Source organism: Struthio camelus, chromosome 1, assembly GCF_040807025.1.
Source record: "Struthio camelus isolate bStrCam1 chromosome 1, bStrCam1.hap1, whole genome shotgun sequence".
In the NCBI taxonomy this organism is placed as follows: Eukaryota; Metazoa; Chordata; class Aves; order Struthioniformes; family Struthionidae; genus Struthio; species Struthio camelus.
Genome location: NC_090942.1, coordinates 157,138,556 through 157,153,269, shown reverse-complemented (window position 1 = coordinate 157,153,269; position 14,714 = coordinate 157,138,556). Strand labels below are relative to the sequence as shown.

The 14,714-nt window shown below is 38.8% G+C and overlaps 1 protein-coding gene across 8 annotated transcripts in view; it reads left to right on the top strand.

Annotated features, from left to right (window-relative positions):
• Positions 1-14,714, top strand: part of ATP11A (ATPase phospholipid transporting 11A) — a 142,787-nt gene that overhangs the window by 70,101 nt on the left and 57,972 nt on the right. The window lies entirely within an intron of this gene.

Below are 14,714 nucleotides of genomic sequence, written 5' to 3'. Positions count from 1 at the left end.
ATGCTTTCTGTTAATTTATTTCCTCCAAGCATTTTTAGTTCCTATATATTTTTCCTTTACCATGACAACTAGTGGCAAAGATAAAGTGAAGATACCTCAGTTTTCTTCTACCAAAACTAATTGCCAGATTGCCTCTAGCATGAACAGGAATAAAATGACTCGTCGCTTGTTTAAAATAGTACATAGTACACTTTTAGAATGATGCTGTGCTTTTCCACACAGAGGTATGACATTAATTTTAATTTGGGGTGACCCTGGAGTAAAGGAAATCTTCCAAAGAGAAGACCATGTCCTTTGTAACCTAGGGCAATACCTCAAAATACTAGCAGTAATAAGATCAATACAAATGATCCACCAACTAAGCTATCTTCAGGATAACAGTGCAGTTCCCTTCAAAAACTCATATTCACAAAAAGCCCAAAGAAATAATATGGTATTATTATCCATCTTGGAGTGGATCATTCTTAACTCTTGGTATTTGTGATGTATTTGTGCCCTTTGAAAACCTCCCAGGTGTCCCTCACTTTAGCTTGTGTATCCTTCCTTATCCTCCAGCAACTTTCTGTGAGGAGGTAGGCTGTTGGTACCTTTTTAAACTCATGGCGTTGCTTTAGCAAAGGTCCATCCTCCACTGGCATGGAAAACTTTATCTGAATGTTGAACACTTGTGGCTTAGTATATGGCCAACAGCCTAGGAACTTCACATTTTTAATGCGCTTAGATTTTAGTCTTCATGATCTTCAAATGAACTAGGAAATAATCGATAACATAACTATCCTACTGAGAAAATTTATTTTTGGAGAGCAGCTCAGATACGCAGACCTATTTAAGAAACTTAGTTCCACTGTAATCTTAAGGAGCTGAACATTTATGTATCTGTATATCTTATATGTATAATATGTGGCCAACTGGCAGTAAAACACTCACTTTTCTCAAGCTCTCTCTCAATTCTCATGTGAAATCTGAAGAAAATATATTTTACTAACTTTCTTCCATACTTCACTGAAAGACAGTACAAAAGCAAATAGCCTGGTACCTAGGCATCTTTAATTAGACAGACTGTTCAAAAGACAGTGCAGTAAATAGTCCAGGTGGAATAAGATCAAATTAGCACAAGAGGAAATCCTGTGCTTTACACGAATAGTTTATATTGCTTTTTGGATTATTGAAGAGTAAACACATTTTACTCATATCTTTGTACGCCTCATACATCTCATCTGGGAGATAAAGCCACTGAAGTAAGTTACCGTTGACATGTTTTCAAGTTAAAACATCTATTACATTATCTCTTTATTTCTGTACCATTTTGTAGCAACTGAACTCTTGGAGTTCTTTACTCTCACCCTTCTAGTATATCTTTACTGGCCTTTTGGGGGCTTTAGTCTTGACAAATTTTCATGTTACAAATATTAGGTCATTATGGAAGACTAAAATGATTTTCTTCAAATTTCTGTAGGTTTTCTTTATGTGATTTTCAGCAGATAAAAAAAAAGCTGGAATGACTTTTCTGCTCCAAAGAAGTTGATTTTATTCTGTGTTCCTGAGAATGCTTAGTATGTAGATTAAGTAGCTCCATTTCATTTATGTTCAAATGTTACAAAATTGTATTCATATCAGCAATAACATTGTTTAATTGAAAACCTGATCTCATTTGATGAAAAGCTCCTTAACAAGTGTGCAATGAAGAAATAGAATTCATAGTATTACTGTCACTAGTGTCAAGCATGGAATCTGTAGACTAGCTGGGAGAGTCTATTTTCTGAGGTTTTTAAGAAAATAAATTGTTTTTCTTCAGTTTTGTTTATTTGAAAACATTACATATTTAGATGCCTCAAAAATAGATTATTTTTAGATACTTTTTTTTAAGTTAACATTTCTATTTATTTCAGTCATTTAAAGTAAATTCATGACAAAAGGAGAAAGGAAGGATTTCTGTATTCATCCATAAACATTAAATGAAATTAATGGCTAAAAAAGTCAATGTGATTATGGAAAAAAAATCACCTACAATCCTCATATTCATAAACTGAAAAAGTGTAAAACATTAAAAAAAACTATTCTTCTACCTGCTTCCTGTGCCCTTAGCTTGTTCTGAGTACTCAGCCCTGTTAAGATGTTTGACATCTTTTTGTGATGCTGAAATTGCTCTAAGTTTACTCTCCTTTGCAGAATGAGCTTTTAGGTATGGCTTAAAGCTGGTTTGAGCAGAGGATCCTTGCGTGCATTTAGTAAACATGTGGGATTTCAACTAGTTCAAAGAAGAGACTTCACTATATTTTTATTTAGCTGTAAAACACGTTCAGTTAAATGTTTTAAATGTTAAACTCTTTAGTTGTCAACTATAAGTAGTTCTCCATGAACAAAATTTTATTAGTGGGAGTAATTTTTTAACTTAAATTTTTCTCAAATTTGCCATTTATTCATTCAACTCATTATACTTCTAAACATTTCTAAGTCTTCCTGTGAAAGAAAATACTACAATGTTATTTCAGGAGGGAAGAGAGTTCACATACGTGCATTATAATGTCGTACAATTTGTTGGACTGCTGATGAAAGTTCAGTTTTAAAGACAGTCTTTTACGAGAACTTTCCATTCTACCTTGCCTGTACTATTCCTTTCAAGTAAACTCTATTATTCACATACTCCCCAAATAGCCTGGGCAAAGCACCATGCTGACTTGGCTTATATTACTTTTGGTTCTGTAGGCTAGCTAGCTCTTAACCTTTCACTGTCCTCACCTGCTCCCTTATGTACCCCTTAGGGGAGCACCTAGTGCAAGTTAGGAAACACAGCCTTAACCTTACTGAAAAATGATTAAATGTACAAAATTAAAACGTGAAATCCATAATTGTTAAAGTAAAATACGTACACGCAAGCACACTGTGTAATGTTATCTCAACCATGAAGGGTATTTCCTTACTCTTTTCACTGGTAAGACAGACAATAACTTTCAGCTATGGTTTTATAGGTCTTTAATGCTCATACAAGAAGGAAGATAATTGCTCTTCAAGGATGAGGGACTCTAGACTTCTAAGTACAGATTTTATCAACTTAAGGCCAACTAAACTTCTGAAAAGTGATATTTAAACAATGAAGAAACCTCATGAATTAGACTGTCTGTATGCTACTATACTGACAAATGTCCAGTCATAAAACCCCAAAAGATATGGTAGCTCGAAATAACTAGGAAAATCTAAGTTTCATATCATTAGTGTTTCCAAATGTAAACTAGGCTTTAGCAGAAGTTTCCTGGTGTCAGCAAGATAAAAATTTGATTCCAGTGCAGAAGGACATTTTTTGTATATTGCAATGTTACTGTGCAACATGGCTGATGTTCTGTCTGCTTTCCTGGTGGTGAAAAATGATTTCTGAACAGAGCTTGACCAACAAAAATGTCCTTTTGATTTGATGTGTTAATTCAATTATGATTTTAAGAATGTACTACGAAAAGCTGTGTTGAAATGAGAGAGGGCTTAAATTAATGTCTTGTGGATTGTGCATAGAATTGGCTTATGTTCTAAAAGTATTGACCTTTGTAACGGGGATCTTTATGTTGACCTAATTTTTAGCTAGTTCAGCTGCATGGGCTTTTAAGGTAGCTGTTGTGTACCCTTGATTGAATTTATCATTTGACAGTGATGCGGTATGGCAAAATACCAACTGGTAGAAAATCGTAACGTTTCAAAGGAAAAAAGTGCAAGTAAATTGAATTGGGGGTTGTTGCTTGCTTTTTTTCCCCTTTAAAAATAAATCAAAATTTGAAATAATTTACTGATTCTATTAATTACAGAGTAAAAAGGAAAATAAGTTAAAACCATACAGGAGTGTAGCAGTTAACAGAATTTGATCGGAAACAACATTTATTTCCGTCTTCTGAATCAGGATAACATAAAAAGTTTTATTTTGATTTGTTTTTCTTCAACCTGACCAATTATAAAATGACTAGTTAATATGAAACTTGCTTAAGGTCCAAGCTTCTTATTTTTATTGTGCCCGGAGTAACCCAACCAGTAAGCTAAAGAGAATATCTTTGCATAAATAATAGTGTGTCAGTGTGCCTGTCTAGCTAACATGGCAATGACATAAGAATTGCCAAAGGTCCGTCTAGCACAGTATGTCGTCCCCAGCCTAGCGAAGAACGCAAGAACAAGCAAGCATGGAATGATAGTGCCACTGAACACTCTCTTAGTATTTACTAATCTATGATTTAGGTATTTGTGAGCCACAAGTGATGACTTGGTGTTCAGTAGCCTTTGGATGTCTCATCTGTGAATTTTTTCCGATACTTTTTGAACCCAAGTAAACTTTCAGATTCCGTAGCTTCTTGTGGCGAACATTTCTACAGCTTAACAGTACATTAACTGTGTCCCCTTTATTGAAACTGCTACTTGCTAATTTCATTTGATTCTCCAAGTCCTTGAATCTGAAAACAACCATTATCTAATCCCTGTTTACTTCTCAGTTCTGGTTATGATCTTCTGCCATATTCTCTTCTAGACTGAATAATCTTAGTCTATTCAATTATGCTTTGTGTAGAACTTAGTTCATACCTTTGCTCATATTTCTCTGTACCTTTTCCCAAGTCAGCTATAGAGTTTTTAGGATGGAGAAATATGCACAGCATTTGATGTATAGGCTAACTGTGGATTTATACAGTGGCATAATGATGTTCTCAGCTCTTTGTTCATTTGTTAATAATTTGTAATATTCTATTTCCTTTTTTGGCTGTTGCATTGATCTGATATATTTATAGAACCGCTGTGCTTCAAGGATCTCATTCATGTGTAGACACAGTAGGGCTTTGCATCTCCCAGCTGAGTCAATGAACTAAAGACTGGTTTGATGTGTACATCTGTCTCTTTTTTGAACAAGAGGGAGGAGTCTATAGACACGAGATCTTTTTGAGGGAACAATGTGGAGCTCTGTGAGGACTTGTCTGATTAGAGTTGCTTACCGCTTTTGGCAGAGAACCTAAAGAATGACCCACCAGAAAGAATTAGCAATTTCAGAGATGCCTGGATAGGAATGAACTGTTGCGTGCGGGCTCAGAGACTGCCCCGTGTGTCAGTGAAAGCTGACAAACTGAGAAATACAGGATACGGTCTGCAGGAGGGCTGACTTTTCCCCTACCACCCACAGAAAAAGCTGAGTTAGAGAAACTTAAAAGATTTCAGGTTTGCGAGCCATGTCAATCGGCCTTTCACTCTCGTTTTCGGCTTGTGAGTAATCAGTATACAGTATTTTGCCTTGATAACATTGATCCTGTGTAGGTGCAAACTTTTACTGTCATAGTTTCGTGAAGAGAAATTTTTACAGCTACAAAAAACACTTGTGTCTGAGTCACTAACTTAACCGGGAGCAGTGGGGCTTAAGCCCACAGAAGAATGATGATACTGAAGAGTAGTGGGATATGACTAAGTGAAATGCAAAATTGGTTCTACAGTGAATGAAGAACTGTTACTTGAAAAGTTTGTTCTCAGTTAAAGACGTTTCGTTCAACTTAAATTATGGTATGAAATTATGGAATGCTAAATTGTACTATAGCTTTATGTCTTGTGTAGGTTCTTATAAAAGAGCAATGAGGTCATTTTAGATGGCAAACAGTGTTACTATTAACTGCTGCTGTAAAAATGCAATGCTACTGTATTTTCGCTGACCAGAATTGCTCCCAAATTTGTCTCAAAAATAACATTATCTTCTGTTATTTTCACATTTCCTGAAGACTTCTCTTTGGATACTGATCCAAATGTTGATTTGTATGAGAATGGCCTGAAACGATAACGCTGCATGTTGAGAGTCCTATAAATTGCAAGGGGAACCTTAGCTGCTTTGAGTACTAATCTGATTATTTGTGAGTCATCTCAATCTCAATGACTAATAGTTAAATAAAGTTAAGTAATTCTCTCAGGTTTCAGTGGATGATGCTGAAATATTCTTGTCTAGTCGTATGTAAATTTTGAAATAATGGAGGATAACGAGGTAAATGCGGTAATATTTAAATATAAAAGTATATTTGAGTGTGTCTGCATACCTTAGTCTGTACTAAAGCAACAATAAAAAAAAAAAAACGAATTGCAAAATTGTTTGCTCAGAAGGGAGCAGAATTGTTTGTTTATAAAAAAGAAAAGAATGAATGTACAACTGTAACTTGTTCTGTTTCACGGTCAGTATAACACAGCGTTTCCTTGCATTATTGCAAATTAATCCAACATAATAACACCATTTCTGCAGTATCAGATCTCCATTTATAAGATCTTAGTTTTTAATTCATCTCATAAGCCTACTTAATTTGCTACAGAAGTCCAGGACTGGCATGCTTCCTAATATACAAGATCCTTAAATCAGTAATTGCAAAGGTATATGTTTTTTAATCTATTAGTGCTGCAATGCCAAACATCCTTTTTTTTTTTTTTTTTTGGTAGATCACTATACATTTAAGAAGTAGTGCGTTATGTTATTTCAGAACCTCACTCTGATAAAGAACTGTATTACATAGTTCTGTGGCCTGGGCCATAGGTAATTCTAAAAGATTATAATGATCTTTTGCAACCTAAAAATAACTAATAAAAAGGACAGGCTGTTAGTGGTTTTCTATGACCTGTTATTGAACTATTGTCCTAAGGTTCCCACATCATCTCTAGTACTTAGTGCAGCTTTTAAAACACTACTGCTTTTAATAAATCACAGTAATATGCAAACCTAATCTGAGAGTTTTAAACATATATGCTGGGAAATATACAAACCTATAGAAAATGGATTGTCAAAATTGTTATGTTTTTATATGCTATATATTTGTTAAACAGTAAATACTAATATATATCAAAGTCTAACCAATTTTGTATTTAGAGTGCATGCTCTTCAGAACACTGTCCACTGAATGATTTTCTCAATGTTTATTTGGAAATTCATTCCAATAAAGGTGCTATTTGCTGTGAGGGCAGCATGGGCAGTGGGAGTGCATGGCAGTGACTGTGTTCAGGAGCTAAGTGATGGGCTCTTAGTCTTGCAAGAAGACTAAGATGGGTGAAGCCTCTCTGGTGTGCAACTGGAGTGGCAGACACCTTGAAACAGCTTCCATTGGCTATGTATTTGCTCCTGAAGGAGCAGCCGTTACCATAGCTGGTGTGCAGGGGGTCCAGCATCTCTGCTCAAGGTTGCGTGGGGCTACTTAATGCAGTGATGATCCCAACCCTGGCGCCAGCTGGTGCGGATGCCCTTGGCATATTGGAGGCCTCGGCCCAGGGGGAGCTTCAGCAGGTGGATGTCGCTGTTCAGATCTGGACCTCTAATGAGTGGCTACTGCGTCTCCTTGGGGCTAGGAGCAGCAGTAGCCTCTCCTGTCAGAGGTGTGCTCTTGTCCCTGTGCTGAGTTGCCAGGGAAAGGAGCTGCAGGGAGAGATGAGCAGGCTGTGCACCATCAGAGAAAATGAAGAGGAGATTGGCAGGGTCTTTGCAGAAACTGCAGAGATAAGAACCTGAACCCTGCAAAGCCAGGAAGGAGGAACAGCTGGAGGCCCTGGCTAAATGGGTACTGGAGGATAGCTGTAAAGATGGAAAAGGCTGTAAGGCTGTGACTGCTGGCAGTAGAAGGAAGGTTCCTGCTCCACCTGCAGATCTGTGATTTCAGAATATGTATAGTACCCTGGGTGCTGGTGAGGACAAAGACCCATCAAGGAATGATAAATCTTCAGGGCCACCTGAGCCTGAACCTAAAGTTCAGATGAAGGAGAAAAGGCAAGTGTTAGTTACTGGAGAGCCCCTCCTGCAGGGGAGGAAGTCAGCTATCTGCTGCCCTAACCTGTTGTCTTAGGAGGCTTGTTGTTTGCCAGGATCTGGGATGTTGCAGAGACGCTGCCTAAGCTTTTCTTGCCCTCAGACTTACTGCTTGGAGGAGCTTGCCCTTGCTGCTCCTCCATGTGGGCACCAGCAATACTGCGAGGGATAACCTGGTATGTATCAAGAGAGACTACAGAGCTCAAGGAGGGCAGGGGGAGAGATTTACTGGGCATGGGGGCCCAAGTGGTCATCTCAGTCCTTGCAGTGAGGGAGAAGGCTCAAGCAGAAGTGGACTCATCGAGGAGATCAATACCTGGCTGTGGCTGGTGTTGCAGACGGGGCTTTGGCTTCTATGACCTCGGGACCTTTTTTTGAGGAGCAAGGGCTACTGAGCAGGGATGGGATACTTCTGACAAAGTGGGACAAGAGTATCTTTGCAAACAGGCTTGCTAACCTTATGAGGAGGGTTTTAAACTAGGCATCCTGTGGGAGGTTTACCATGACCTGAAGTGAAGCAAAGGCACAAGGGACAGAGCAGACATGTCCTGGGGACCGCGTGCCAGTGGATGATCTCACACTTCCCCTATAAAAACAGTATGTATGGGGCCTGTCTCAAATGCCTGCACACAAATGTGTGTAGTATGGGGAACAAGTAGGAACAATTACAAGTCCGTGCTCAACTGTAGAGCTATGTCCTCATTGTGAATATGGAGGCTTTATGGGATAGCTCTCATAACTGGAGTGCTGCTGTGGGGGGATGCAGAGTTTTCAAAAAGATAGGGTGGGAAGGTGAGTAGGAGGGGTTACTTTCTATGCAAAGGAGTGGCTTGACCGCACTGAGCTTTGCCTTGAATCAGCTGACAATCAGGACAGGCAATCGGGGAGGTTCCTGATGACTGGAAAAAGGCAAATGGCACACTTGCAAGAAGGGCAAGGAGGATCCAGAGAACTACAGGCGGATCAGCCTCACCTCAGTCCCTGGGAAGATTATGGAACAAATCCTCTCAGAAGCTGTTTTTAAACACATGAAAGACAAGAAGTGATTGAGAGCAGCCAGCATTGGTTAAGCAAGGGCAAATCATGCTTGACCAACCTTGTAGCTTTCTATGTTGAGGTGATTGGTGCTGAGAACAAGGAGAGAGCAGTGGATGTTGTATAACTTGATTTTAGCAAGGTTTTGGTGATGTCCCATATTCTCTGTTTTACCAGGCTGATGAGTTCCAGCAGATGATAAGGTGCAAAGGAAAACTGGGTGGAATGTCAGGTTCAATGAGATGTGGTTTGTGGTGCGAAGTTCAGCTGGTGGCCAGTAACCAGTGGCATGCCCTAGGGATCAGTACTGCGACCAGTACTAATTAATGCCTTAATTAATGACTTGGATGACAACACAGTGCACTCTCAGCAAGTTTTCAGACAACACCACATTGGGGGGTGGGGGAGGGGTCACCAAGATGGATGGCAGAGCTGCTCTTCAAAGGCACCTGGACAGGCTGGAGAAATGCGCTGACAAGAACCTTAAAAAGCTCCGCAGAGGGAAATGCAAGATCTTGCAATTGGAACAGAATAACCCTATGCACTAGTACAGGCCAGGGCCAACCGGCTGGGAAGCAGTTTTGCAGAGAAGGACCTGGGAGTCTTGTGGACAACAAGCTGAACGTGAGCCAGCAATGTGTCCTTGCTGCAAAGAAAGCAGACAACATCCTGGGCTGCATTAGGAAGATTTTTGCCAACAGGTTAACAGAAGTGATCCTTCTCTTTTTGGCACTTAGGAGAGCACATCTGGAGTACTGTGTTCAATTTTGAGCTCCCCATTGTAAAAGACATTGACATACTGGGACAAGCCCAGCAGAGGCCACCAAGTTGGCCAGGGGGCTGGAGAATGTGACACATGAGAAGTGCCTGCAGGAACTGGGTCTGTTCAGCCTGAAGAAGAGAAGGCCCAGAGGGGAGATCTGTGTTGCAGATGGCCCTCTACAGCTACCCGATTGGAGAATGCAGAGAATATGGAGCTAGAGTCTTCTTGGAGGTACTCGGTGAAAGGATGAGAGGCGATGGATACAAGTTAGAACATGACAAATATCAGGAATTTTTCTTTTATCATAAGGGTGGCCAAATACTGGTCGTAGAATCTCTGTCCTTGGAGGTGTTCAAGACTTGACCAGATATGGTCCTGAGTGACCTGATCTAATTAGACCTGCTTTAAGCAAGCGGTTGGACTAGATGACTTCCAGAAATCCAACCTAAGTTATTCTCAGTTTCTGTATCTGCTTATACAAAGCTATAGGAATATAGTTCATAACATCTTAACATGCAGACTGTTTCAAACTTGTGCATGCAAGGAGAGGATACTATGATGGCATTGTTTGGATGCCTTTACACTGTTTGGGATGCTCCTCACTTCATTCCAGTAGCCATTTTCCCTTCAGTTGTTTCACTATATTATTCCTGATATTCCTTCTGTGTATCTCTACCCATACTAATGTACTGGAAATATTTCAATGTTTAGGACATTCCAGGAACTGCTCAAAGAAGAAGTACAGATTGGAGCGTGCAAAGCTCCTTGTTTTTACCATGATGCTTCAGCGCTGTTCCAGCAGAAATTCATGCCCATGTGCTGCACCTCTTCTGTACAGCACTCTCTCTCGGCATCGTGTTAAAAAAACGCAAAGATAAAGAGGGACTGTGAGTCTTTGCTTTTCATTGTCTTGCTACATTTAGAGGAAATGTTAATTCTGAAGGGTAAAGAGATATTAAAATGCCTGCACCATGAATGAGCACCTTGGAACCCAGAGGAGTCCTAGGCCATGCTAGACCTCTTGGAGTGATGCTTCATAACTGGAAAAATTTGTCTGGCCTCTGCAGGGACATGACACAACAACTTTAAGTTAGGAGTTCAAACACAGCCCAAAGCAGTGTCATTTGAAAGTCAACAACGCATCCTAAGCAAAGGCCACAGTGGGAACTGGCACGGTCATGTGTACATGAAGCAGATAAATATTTATGTATAGTATGCCTTGTGGGACAGAGAGGCCTGTGGATGGGTGTACACAAATACTTATAGGCTAGGGACCAAGCTAGGGAACGTTGTGTGTGCCTTTTAGTGTGTGCGTATTGATCTGCTCTAAAAGAGACTCACCATAAGCAGTGTGACGTGAACGGCCCTAAATCATGTGGTATGGAGAAACCAGGGTCCCTCCATGAAAAGAGTAATAAATGCTGTGAAGATAAAGCTCAGGTAGATAGTTCTATAAAAACATAGCTAACTATGTATTTCTACATTCATTCCAAGTTGCGTTCTATACATTGCAAAGAACTTTTCAAAATTTCATGGAAAACTGTATTCCCTTGTTATTTATTGGGTCACAAGGAGCACAGAAGCCTGAAATTTTTTGCTTGAAGTTTGAGAGGTGAGACTGATTTAATGCATCAAAGATCATAGATCAGTTCTGCTACAGCTTACTGTGTGATTCTGAGCAAGTCACTTGAGATAGAGACTGAACTCAGTGTTTAGGATTTCAGCTAATTATTGATTTACTGTTTTTCACACCTTTTGGTGTAGTTGTCACTGTGCAGTTCTCTGCTCTGTTAAACTTTGGCAATTATGTGTCTAAAAAAGAGTAACATTTATATAAATAAAACCAATTATAAAGCATTTGTCAAACTTTTGATGAGACTTTTTTCCACTACCCCGTTGAAGGGGGGATACCTTAAAAATAGGTATACAAATATGTAAAATATGTAGTAAATACATAGATATAGTTTTAATATGATAATATGTAATATGTTATAATACATAAACTGTAATATATGCATGTATAAAAATACAATCCACTTACTTACTAAGGTGGCAGCTTAAAAAAATACATCACCTCTAGGTAATTGATAGGTACTATAAAAATCTGTATGTTAAAAAACGCTGAAGTCGCTGTGGGCACGTTCAAGTCTTGCATATGTTTCTGGATTTGTTAAAAGAAAAACATTGAAAAAATCGAAAAATGAAGTGACTGAAGCATTTGTTCAGCTTTTATCTTTTCTTCCCTAATTCTGTCTTACAGAAAGGGTTAGAATTCAGCATGGCAAGATGTCCACAGACCAGGGCTGAAGCAACATGGTTGATGTTTTTGGCAGAATAGATTTAAGCACTTACAAGAAACAGCAAAAAAGGTCCAGTAATGTGGAGGGAAAGGAGTGTCAGACTATGAAATCACAGTAGGTTAGAAAAGAGGTGGTGACTGTTTAAACAAATAAGCTGTGAGAAATTGAGGAGGTGGTGCTGAGAGATCTTAATACCGCAATCTGGAGTGCTTTTTTTTCCTTACAGCCCCAGCTTTTGATGTCGAGTGATTACTTAAGAAACTCCTTTTACTTAAAAAACTATCAGCCTCTTAGAATGGAGAGAGAAGCTTGAAATTGGCGCCGAAATTCTGAAATACAGATATCAAATGAAAAGGTCAAAATATAGTCCTTAAAAAAAATTAAACCATTGTTATGGGGACTCTATTTGGTGTTTTTAAATTCATGAGATGATTGGCTCTAACAAGGAGGTGCTGGAGCTGGACCTGGAATCGATCTGGTGTTAACAAAGGGGTAGGATGCAAGAACTGGTGAGAAGGGACAGCTGCACGTTTGGCAGTACTGCTGAGGTGTGCACCAGCAGTCTGAGTACAGAACTGCAGGTACTATCACGATTACAATTCTACTTGAATTATGCTGTTTTGAGTGCAGGCAGACTGATTTTACAGTTCCTTGCACAGAGCTTTAGATGCATCTGTTCATAATCTCTTAGATGAATAAGTAACTCTAATACTTGCTCTCTGACCTAGCACTTCTAGTATGCAAAAGGCACATACACGTTCTAAGTCTTCTGGAACAATTTAAAAAAAAAAAAAAACAATTTAGCCTTCCCCATCTTAAAAGTGTCAAGTCCTTAACTATTTGGATATCCTTATTTCCTTCAAGTGAGCTATTTTGAAAAGGGTAGTTAAACATCCATAAATATCCAAAAACTGTTTTTCAGAGTTTTCAAAGAGCGTTACTAGAAATTATCTCAAGAGAGATGGAATTAGCTCTCTCCCTGGGTGTAGCAATCTAATGTATTTTATATCTTCATTTTTAATGTGTTTTCATTGAAGATTTTTATTTTGTTCCTGCCTAACTAGGATTGAGTGACTGCCTTGAATGCAGCCACGAGATAATTCTCGCTCTGAGCGGCAGCCACTCTGTTGTTTTTCCTGGGATTGATTATGATGGTCACGCATTAATCATCCATTTGTAGATACTGCTCTGAGCTAGTGATGACTGGGAGGAAGTGGAAAAGATATTGTGGGGTACTTCCAAAATGTCTTTATGACCAGGAGATGTGAACTGTGCAGGTAGCGTGTTCCGAAAATATTTGTTTTCACTGACTGGTTTCGATGTGGCGTTCCAGGTTTGTTTGGAAAGCTTAGTAAAGCTGAAGTCGAGGCAACATGTCTTTTCAGAAATGAAAGTGATCTCTGCCTTAACGTAGCCAATAGTGTCTCTTTCTAGGTCATTAATAAAACTGAATTCTTTAATTTCTATCCATGCTGTTTCCATTGCTGGATGATAATCCATAGTTTTCTGCAGCGACTTTTAAAGACTTTCTGCATCTACTCTTTTGTTCCAGGCTCCTCTATCATCCACGGGTGTATAATTGTGTGGATCAGAGCACTGACAATTTTATTTAATTTAGAGAATTTTAAGGGTCTTAATTCCATTCTTGCAATTGATATTCCTTCAGGTTTTCATTGTTTTCTGATATTTCTTAACTGAAAGGTAAAGATTTTTTTAAATTTTAATTTTCTACTTGGTAGTTTTTTGAGAAATTGAAGATTAAAATGCTGGTATCTGGAGATGCCTGTCTCACTCTCATTCTTCCTATGTCTCTTTAAATCTCTTTCTCTTTCTTTTTTCTCTCAACTTTCAAGGATCATTTGGCTGCCAACGCCAAAACATGAAGAAATTAGACTAGAGCAGTACAAGCGTTGCTAGCCTTCGTTTCGTAGGCCAGATATTCCTGTAGTAAGTGTTGTTGGTGCTGCTACATCATGATAATTGTAATATTTTAGCACAACTAAACATTTGTTTGGAACTGGCATTCTGAGTTCGTCTCATTCTCTGAGCAGCATGAACGCTAGCAGTTAAGAGAATCAACAGTCAGATATTTAAATATTTTCAGTTAATGCTTTTAATGTTTGTGATGCGTCGGTAAGAGTATGTATACCAGTCAGGTAATATTTGTAATGCCCTTCTGCAGGAAATAGAGTGCAGCGCAAGCCAACAATGATACAAGACTTGATGAACAGTGGGAAGTATTGTTCTACTGGATGGAAATGAGGGCTGTTACATTTACATAGATACAGGCCATTCTCAAATTTCCTTCTTGCTTCAGCTCCCTTCAAGGTTTTAGCTGAAGGTTACAATTTAAGTGTTTGGATTTCTGTGGCTAATTACAGTATTTTCATGAATAAATCCAAATTAAAAATGCTACCTGCAACCCTAGATTGAGAATACTGTGATAAGGTTAAGTCCTGTTAGCTGTGGTCACATTTTACTTTGTGAGAATGTGCATCAGCCTCTAGCTAAATAATTAATACATATTTAGGTTTGTCTAGACATTTTGGTGCTTTTCCTTTCCTGCTTAAAATCCTTCATAAAGTGTTACTGCTTTGAAGAAGAATGGGCAGGGTAAAGTTGTACTTTGTATGTGTTAAATCCAGTATAATTAATAAAAATTGCTAAAAACCTGTCAGGGTAAATGAAAGTTTCAGGAAGTTCTCTGTTTTTAAGAAATGCCTATTTAAAGCAACACCTCTCAAACTGCAAAAATTGTCTGCTCCCAGGCTATTCAAATATACTTAGACAGAAGAGATGCTGCCCAAAGGTTAGGTTTTGCAGTAAAGGGGAGACCCAGCGC